Source organism: Montipora capricornis, chromosome 7 (genome assembly GCF_036669925.1).
Source record: "Montipora capricornis isolate CH-2021 chromosome 7, ASM3666992v2, whole genome shotgun sequence".
NCBI classification, from domain to species: Eukaryota; Metazoa; Cnidaria; class Anthozoa; order Scleractinia; family Acroporidae; genus Montipora; species Montipora capricornis.
The window spans coordinates 52,114,343-52,124,342 of record NC_090889.1 but is presented as its reverse complement, the minus strand read 5'-3'; the positions used below and the strand labels follow the sequence as shown (position 1 = coordinate 52,124,342).

The 10,000-nt window shown below is 41.5% G+C and overlaps 1 pseudogene; it reads left to right on the top strand.

Moving 5' to 3' along the window:
* The window catches only part of LOC138057336 (tetratricopeptide repeat protein 28-like), a 15,833-nt pseudogene extending 9,609 nt beyond the window's left edge, over positions 1 to 6,224 (top strand).
* Positions 6,225 to 10,000: the final 3,776 nt, after the last annotated feature.

The following is a 10,000-nucleotide window of genomic DNA, read 5'->3' as shown; positions in this document are numbered from 1 at the left end:
GACAGGGCCGGAGAAGGAGCAGCCTATGGCAATCTCGGCAACGCTTATGACAGTCTTGGTAATTTCAAGGTAGCCATAGAGTACCACCATCAACATCTAAGTATTGCGAAAGAGGTAGGGGAAAGAGCCAGAGAAGGAGCAGCCTATGGCAATCTCGGCAACGCTTATCAAAGTCTTGGTAATTTCAAGCAAGCTATAGGGTACCACCATCAACGTCTTAGTATTGCAAAAGAGGTAGAGGACAGGGCCGGAAAAGGAAGAGCTTATTGCAATCTCGGCATTGCTTATGACAGTCTTGGTAAATTCAAGCAAGCCATAGAATACCACCATCAACATCTTAGTAATGCAAAGGAAATAGGGGACAGGGCCAGAGAAGGAGCAGCCTATGGCAATCTCGGCAATTCTCATCAAAGTCTTGGTAATTTCAAGCAAGCCATAAAGTACCACCATCAACATCTTAGTATTGCAAAAGAGGTAGAGGACAGAGCCGAAGAAGGAAGAACTTATGGCAATCTCGGCATTGCTTATGACAGTCTTGGTAATTTCAAGCAAGCCATAGAGTACCACCATCAACGTCTTAGTATTGCGAAAGAGGTGGGGGACAGCCCTGGAGAAGGAAGAGCCTATGGCAATCTCGGCAATGCTTATCAAAGTCTTGGTAATTTCAAGCAAGCCATAGAGTACCACCATCAAGATCTTAGTATTGCAAAAGAGGTAGGGGACAGGGCCGAAGAAGGAAGAGCCTATGGCAATCTCGGCAACGCTTATCAAAGTCTTGGTAATTTCAAGCAAGCCATAGAGTACCACCATCATTATTTTAGTATTGCGAAAGAGGTAGGACACAGGGCCGGAGAAGGAGCAGCCTATGGCTGTCTCGGCAACGCTTATCAAAGTCTTGGTAATTTGAAGCAAGCCATAGAGTACTACCATCAACAACTTAGTATTGCAAAAGAGGTAGGGGACAGGGCCGGGGAAGGAAGAGCTTATTGCAATCTCGGCATTGCTTATAAAAGTCTTGGTAATTTCAAGCAAGCCAGAGAGTACAACCATCAATATCTTAGTATTTCGAAAGAGGTAGGGGACAGGGCAGGAGAAGGAACAACCTATGGCAATCTCGGTGACGCTTATGTAGTTCTTGGCGATTTTAAGCAAGCCGTAGAGTACCACACTCAAGATCTTAGTGTTGCAAAAGAGGTAGGGGACAGGGCCAGAGAAGGAACAGCCTATGGCAATCTGGGCATCACTTATCGAAATCTTGGTAATTTCAAGCAAGCCATAGAGTACCACCATCAACATCTTACTATTGCAAAAGAGGTAGGGGACAGGGCCAGAGAAGGAAAAGCTTATTGCAATCTTGGAAACGCTTATCGCAGTCTTGGTAATTTCAAGCAAGCCATAGAGTACCACCATCAACATCTTAGTATTGCAAAAGAGGTAGGGAACAGGGCTGGAGAAGGAACAGTATATTGCAATCTCGGCAACGCTTATGACAGTCTTGGTAATTTCAAGCAAGCCATAGAGTACCACCATCAATGTCTTAGTATTGCAAAAGAGGTAGAGGACAGGGCCGGAGAAGGAAGAGCTTATGGCAATCTCGGCTGCGCTTATGGCAGTCTTGGTAATTTCAAGCAAGCCATAGAGTACCACCATCATAGTCTTAGTATTGCAAAAGAGGTAGAGGACAGAGCCGGAGAAGGAAAAGCTTATGGCAATCTCGGCAAGGGTTATCGAAGTCTTGGTAATTTCAAGCAAGCCTTAGAGTACCACCATCAGCATCTTAGTATTGCGAAAGAGGTAGGGGACAGGGCCGGAGAAGGAGCAGCCTATAGCAATCTCGGCAACGCTTATCAAAGCCTTGGTAATTTCAAGCAAGCCATAGAGTACTACCATCAAGATCTTAGTATTGCCAAAGAGGTAGGGGACAGGGCCGGAGAAGGAGCAGCCTTTGGCAATCTTGGTAACGCTTATAAAGGACTTGGTAATTTCAAGCAAGCCATAGAGTACCACCATTAACATCTTAGTATTGCGAAAGAGGTAGGGGACAGGGCCGGAGAAGGAATAGGCTATGGCAATCTCGGCATTGCTTATCAAAGTCTTGGTAATTTCAAGCAAGCCATAGAGTACCACCATCATAGTCTTAGTATTGCAAAAGAGGTAGGGGACAGGGCTGGAGAAGGAAAAGATTATTGCAATCTCGGCATTGCTTATCAAAGTCTTGGTAATTTCAGGCAAGCCTTAGAGTATCACCATCATAGTCTTAGTATTGCAAAAGAGGTAGGGGACAGGGCTGGAGAGGGAAGAGCTTATTGAAATCTCGGCAACGGTTATCGAAGTCTTGGTAATTTCTAGCAAGCCATAGAAACCCACCATCAACATATTTGTATTGCAAACGAGGTAGAGGACAGAGCCGGAGAAGGAAAAGCTTATGGCAATCTCGGCAACGTCTATCAAAGTCTTGGTAATTTCAAGCAAGCCATAGAGTACCACCATCAACATCTTAGTATTGCGAAAGAGGTAGGGGACAGGGCCGGAGAAGGAGCAGCCTATGGCAATCTTGGCAACGCTTATCAAAGTCTTGGTAATTTCAAGCAAGCCATAGAGTACCACCATCAACATCTTAGTATTGCGAAAGAGGTAGGGGACAGGGCCGGAGAAGGAGCAGCCTATTGCAATCTCGGCAACGCTTATCAAAGTCTTGGTAATTTCAAGCAAGCCATAGAGTACCACCATCAACATCTTAGTATTGCGAAAGAGGTAGGGGACAGGGCCGGAGAAGGAAAAGGCTATGGCAATCTCGGCAACGCTTATAAAAGTCTTGGTAATTTCAAGCAAGCCGTAGAGTACCACCATCAACATCTTAGTATTGCAAAAGAGGTAGGGGACAGGGCCGGAGAAGGAGCAGCCTATTGCAATCTCGGCAATGCTTAACAAAGGCTTGGTAATTTCAAGCAAGCCATAGAGTACCGCCATCATTATCTTAGTATTGCGAAAGAGGTAGGGGACAGGGCTGGGGAAGGAAGAGATTATTGCAATCTAGGCAATGCTTATGAAAGTCTTGGTAATTTCAAGCAAGCCATAGAGTACTACCATCAACAACTTAGTATTGCAAAAGAGGTGGGGGACAGGGCCGAAGAAGGAAGAGCCTATGGCAATCTCGGCAACGCTTATCAAAGTCTTGGTAATTTCAAGCAAGCCATAGAGTACCACCATCAAGATCTTAGTATTGCGAAAGAGGTAGGGGACAGGGCCGGAGAAGGAAGAGCCTATGGCAATCTCGGCAACGCTTATCAAAGTCTTGGTAATTTCAAGCAAGCCATAGAGTACCACCATCAACATCTTAGTATTTGCAAGGAAACAGAGGACCCAATAGGGCTGGCAATCGCATGTTATCATATTGGTCTTGTTCATGAAATTTTTGGCTCCTTGAGCAAAGCTCTTAATTATTATCGTCTAAGCATTTATTATTTTGATGAAGTTAGGCGTCTTCTTTGGTCAGAGGATGCATGGAAAATAAGCTTTCGTGACACAAAGGGGTTTGCGTACACCGCTCTGTGGACAGCACTCTTGAAGAATGGAGAGGTTGATGAAGCTTTGTATGCTGCTGAGCAAGGACGAGCACAGGCTTTGGCAGACATTTTAAAGATGCAATACAGCGTTGATGAGAAACCTACGATGAAGGTAACTATCTCTTTGGTTATGAAAGATCTACCTTCACAAACTGTTTTCACAGCACTTGAAGGGAACACGATCAGCTTCTGGTTGCTAAGAGATGATATCGGGATAAATTTTAGACAAAAGAAAATCGAAAATGGAAGTGCCAAGTCTCTGATGAAAAGTACTTTTAAACAGATCGATGCGGGGACCGTTGTACGATGTGAGAATCGTTCGCTTGACAGACAACGCAGTGACTTCTCGAGCAGTGCTGTTGAAGAAACCGTTCAGTCCTTGAGCTTCTCTGTGCACTCTTTGCAGCCTTTGTATGATGTCTTAGTCAGTCCTATAGCAGACTTGATCCAGGGTGATGACTTAGTGTTTGTTCCTGATGGACACTTTTGCCTGGCTCCTTTTTCTGCAATGAGTGACTCTGTCAGGATCCGTGCAATTCCCTCGCTGACTGCTTTAAAATTGATTATTATGGCACCTGACGACTTCCAAAGTAAGAATGAAGCGCTGCTTGTAGGCGATCCGTGCTTGAGTGAAGTCACTTATGCCACTGTTTAACCCATGTATGGACAGCTGCAGTGTGCGAAAAAATAGGTGTATGCAATTGGAGAACTTCTGCAGACAGTGCCACTTACAGGAAAAAATGCAACCAAAGCTGAGGTGCTGAAAAGAATGAAGTCAGTTGCCTTAATCCACATTGCTGCACATGGGGATGACGGATCTGGAGAAATTGCTTTGGCCCCAAATCCCGAACGCACATCCCAGATCCCTGAAGAGGAAGATTACATGTTATCGTTGAGCGATGTTCAAGCAGTTCGCCTTCAGGCAAGACTGGTTGTGCTTAGTTGCTGTCATAGTGGCCAGGGAGAGGTAAAATCTGAGGGTATTGTGGGAATAGCCAGGGCTTTCCTGTGTGCTGGTGCCCGGTCTGTTCTGGTGTCACTCTGGGCAATCGACGACGAGGCGACCTTCATGTTCATGAAGAGTTTCTACCAACACTTGGCAGATAGAAAAAGTGCAAGTACAGCTCTTCATCATGCTATGAAATCTCTTCAGGAGACAAAGAATTATTCGGCCATAAAATACTGGGCGCCATTTGTGCTAATTGGCGATGATGTCACCTTTGAATTTGGGGAGCTGGAACACGAAAAGAATGGTAAGTGCTATTTAAATATAACTTAAATGACTGAATCGCTGTACTTTGTACATGTTTTTAATCAGGAAGTTGTCAAAAGGAGCAGTTACGCTCTTTAAAAACGGTTGCCAGAGTGGTTATTTTTACTCGAACTGCTTTGGCTAATACCTGAATGAAATAATATCTGCATTCACCAAGTCAGCTATTTCAGCTTCCTGCAGATAGTTAGCTGTTTGAGCCCGTGTTATGATGGACTGACTGTGAAACTGATCGGTGATTGTCGAATGCTTATGTCAAGTGAAGTGAGTTATTGAGGTCTTCAAATCTACATGTCAAAGTAACAGTGAATAGGAATTACTGCTATTAACTCTAGCACAAACAGTTAAATGAATGAATTAAGATAATTGTTATATTATTTACTTGTCAATCAGAACGAAATTCGTTATTGCCATTTAACCCACTACTTGTTTCTTTCTTCCTTGTTTTGTTTTTTCAGAAACGATGTCCAAAACGTGAAAAACTTACTTGGACTGTGATACGTCGATATGTTATTTTCCTTTCTTCGATTATATGAGTTATTGAAAACAATTCAATCATTGATACCTCAGTAGCAGTCAGACACAAGATATCATGCCAATTATAGTTAAAGTACCATGAGATTTCAGTAGTATTAAGATACTGTCCAAGTCCTTACATTTGTGCCTTGTTTTGTAAGCATCTGTTCCAGGATTAGTTAATCACTTGATAGAAATCAGGGACTTGGCAAAACGGTTTGTTTCCATAACTGAGGATCTAGCCGTCGTGTTATTTTGGCCCTTGAAAATAACTCCAAGCTTTTGCGGTATGTTTCTCAGGTGACATGTATACTCTTTAGCTTGCTATACCAACTTTCCATTTACAATATCATTAAGTGACAGTCTCGGGGAATGTGTATTTTCTGTGTTTCTGTAAGGTTGGCCAAAGCTAAATAAGCAAATTAATTGTTTCGGGAGGCAAATGTCTATAAGCTAAAAAACAACCTAGGAAAGTAGAAATGTTTGGAAATTACAAAAATTTTAATGTAGCATTCACATTTAAATGATATGGAAATTCCTGGAACAAAACGCTTTATTCCCAAAGGGTTTGAATCGGGCACAACATTGAGTTAGCCGATTTGTTTATTGTTTATTTTCCCGCAAAAATTGGTTCAAAAACAGACACTTTTCTGACGCTGATGAGGACTAGGACAATTTGGGTAAATCTAACTCTTGGGTGAAGGACTCTTGCTAGGGCCTAGTACGAAACAAATGGAAAGTTCTTTACTTTAAAGTTGTACATGTTGATTTTGTGATATTTTGTCACAGAGGGACTGGACCAATGCAAAGTAATTCAATGAAATGGGCGATTTCTTAAAACTTCTAGAAGGTAAAAGGTGTGTGGTGTAAAAGTTGCCTAAAACCCTGGGGAGGTGGGACTTTGCCCATGCATATGCTTGTGGAATTTTTTTAAATGTTTAAAATGGTATTACTACCCGAGTCACGTCATTTCATACCATTTCGCACCATTGCAAACGTTGGTCAGTAACTCTTGAGTTGACAAAGGTATTAAAAGGGAAGCATTCCATCCTTTCTCCATGTTAAAACTGACAGCAGGATGGGCACCCACCTCCTAAACTGAGCACCCCAAATCGAGAGTAAGGTGAAGCCTATCAGTACTGGTCTACTTCTCCACTACCATAGTCACGTTGACCACGGCTGAACGTGCAAACAGATTCAATCCGAGGTAAAGTCTTTGTCTAGCCCTCCTCTACTTATGCAAATTTGGAGTATTTTGTACCTGTTATGAACGGTCATCACTTCTTTCCATCCCTCAAACTGACATTTCCCTTTTTATTCAACTTATACGACCACAGGTAACCCAGGCTCACTGTGTGTAGGTAAATAGAGAACATATGAGGCGAAGTTTAGGTCTGAAAGTTTGCTAGAAAATGGAAATAAAAATCGATAAAACTTACCATGTGGTGAGCTGTTGTTGTCTTTAATACGTACACGAAGTTTCGGGAAAAATGGTCCCCGTTCACCTTCCTTCAGAGTATAGTGACAAGGTAGGAGACAGAAGCCAGCTTATGGACTCCGATCGACCCAAAACAAGCATTCCGCAAAAATCGAATCCAGTCGCTAAATAAACACGCCAGGCTCGTGGAACATGAATTTCTCTAAACCATGAATCCACTGAAGCATCTCCAGGTAGCAGTGCGAAGCCACCAGACTCCGTAAAACTTGTAAGTTAACCTGCTAAAATGGCGGCCAGAAAGCGTTGTACTCGCGAAGTGTCCAATTCAAAACGCCTGGTGACGAGTATAATAAGTCCCCTTCGAGGGAGGGGAGTCCCAGATTGCTGAGTGAGTTTTGTTTTTAGCAATGTGGGACTCCCCTCCCTCCAGAACTTATTAAACTCGTCACCAGGCGTCTAGAGTTCAGTGCCATTTTGAATTGGACACTTCGCGAGTACAACGCTTTCTGGCCGCCATTTTAGCAGGTTAACTTACAAGTTTTACGGAGTCTGGTGGCTTCGCGTTGCTACCTGGAAATGCTTCAGTGGATTCATGGTTTAGAGAAATTCATGTTCCACGAGCCTGGCGTGTTTATTTAGCGACTGGATTCGATTTTCGCGAAAAAAATCGTGCTTGTTTTGGGTCGATTGGAGTCCCTAAGCTGGCTCCCGTCTCCTACCTTGTCACTATACTATGAAGGAAGGTGAACGGGGACCATTTTCCCCGAAACTTCGTGTACGTATTAGGGACAACAACAGCTCATCACATGGTAAGTTTTATCGATTTTTATTTCCATTTTCCAGCAAATTTTCAGACCTAAACTTCGGCTTATATGTTCTCTACACAGTGAGCCTGGGTTACCTGTGATACGACGTACAGTCTACTTTAGACTTCAAATCTACTTCAACGAAACAAAGATTTTAAACAAGCTGAGAAGATTCGCAATAGGTGAGGCAAAGAGTTGAACCCGGATCCATGGCTTCACCTTGCAGTTTCCGATATCCACTAGACCAACGAGACAAGTTCCCGGAAAGTCGAATTTTTTAGAGTATTGACATAATAGTACCTAGCAAAACAATTGAAAGTTAACCGTCTTCAACGGGGTTTTTAGACCTAAATACTGTAGATCAGTGCGGCATAGCTTAGAAACGCTATTTCTTGTTGAACTAAAGCTGTCATTCTGCTTGTTTTCATTCTTTTTAGAGCGGTAAGCCTGTCAATATTAACATGGCATAATGCGTCGTGTAATTGTTACGAAATGTCCAATGTCAGTTTGAGGGATGGAAATTAGTGTTGACCGTTATGAACTCGCATGTTCATTTCCAACTCCTTGATAATGGCGTCATGAGGTCGCCGAAACGTCGGAAGTTTAGCTTTTTATCGCTAGTTTTTACATAGAGGACATTACACGGTGGCGAGAAGATATGAATTTTATGTTCGAGTGGCAAGAACATAACATTCATATCTTAGAGCTAACGTGTAATGTTCTTTTTATTATATGGAGACGAAATATTGAATATTTCCGATTTTATTGTGTTTCAAAGTACGGCTGGGCTTTATAGCAAACAGAAAATATTCTTCTTCGTGTTCTCGTTTTCAAGTTTTTCTGTAAACTCTTTACCTTCTTCTTCGCTGATGGACGCAAACCTCCTCGCCATGCTTTTATTCTAAACAACAAACGCGAAGTGAGAAAGCAATTCAACAAAAGCAAAAGGCGGGAATCGTGACGTCATTGAACGATATGACACTCACAAAAGTGACATACGAAAAATACTCCACTCGGGTCCCGGAAGAAGTGGCGTATGGAATCTACGAGTGGTTTAGTTCCCAGTAAAACACTCTCCTCCATATAATAAATGTCCATATTTCACTGTTTTCATCTTTATTTGGTAATTTAACATTTATGTTTCCTGATTTCTTTTTAAGGGATTTAAACAATCATGTAATTAATTTTCTTAATATTTAGCTTGTTTAGATCGCACCCTTCTTTAATTTTAGCCAGCTCTCCGTTATTTAGTTTTTCAAGATCTCGAATAGAAGGTGATGAAGCAAAGACATTAGTGTCATCAGCAAAAATCCTAAAGTTCAGTTTATCAGAGCAGTAGAAATGTTGTTTATATAAAGTAAGAATAAAAGAGGACCAAGGGAACTACCCTGTGGTACATCACATTTCATTGTTTGTTTGTTTTTGCCATTTGGCCAAAAATCGCGATTTTCAACACTTTTGGAAAAATCGTTATTTCTCTTCTAATAGGTCTTATTTAAAGTGTTTTTTTTATAGCACAAATCTATGATAGTTAAGCTTTCCATCCATAAAAATTAGGCTATAAGGTGACTTGTATTTCCCAGTTTTTTGGCCTTGCGAAGTTTGCCAAAAAATGATTTGACGATAGGTCTATCCCGATTGGGCTGGCAAACTGGAAAATGGTGCTTCAAAAATGGCAAAGAAGTGCTTAAATAATGCTCGACTTTTGAAAAAGGTGCTCGAAATTTACTGATTTTCATCAGTATGCCTGTTTTTTTTTTTTTTTTTTTGTTAAAAAAAGAATTGCCCTTTCGTTAAGTTGTTTATAAATGTTCAGAGAACTAAAACATTAATGTCTTTTGAGCAAAAATAAATTCCTCAGTGAAATATACTTTAAAGCCTAAGATGATTTCAAACTGCTTCACTTCAAACACAACATTTCAACCATGTAACTTTTCGGGTGTTCAAGGTTTCGTAGGCGCCTTTGTACATGTGCTATACGAATACGTGAGAAAATCCTGCAATCTTAATACCGATTGAAACTGTTCGTTAGTGACTTAAGTTTCTTTTGGAAACATTATTTGTTCGAAAAAATACATGGTGGTTGTCAAATCGTCATTGGCAGTTCTTGGCCACAATACTTACCCACTGGAGAAAGTTATCTGACCTTTGAACCACTCGCGCCATGTGCCGCTATCCACACATAGAAATCGTAATCTTATTTAAAAGGCCCTTCAAAGGTTTGACTCCCAATTTCATTACCAATATGTTTCGAAATAACTGAATATATGTGATATCAACCGCATTAATGTCCCGTTTACTCTCCATTCAACTTGTTAAGGCAACTACTTACGGTCTTTACTCTTTTTTTTCACTGGTAGGAAACTTTGGAACTCTTTTCCTCTCCACATTAGATTACTAATAC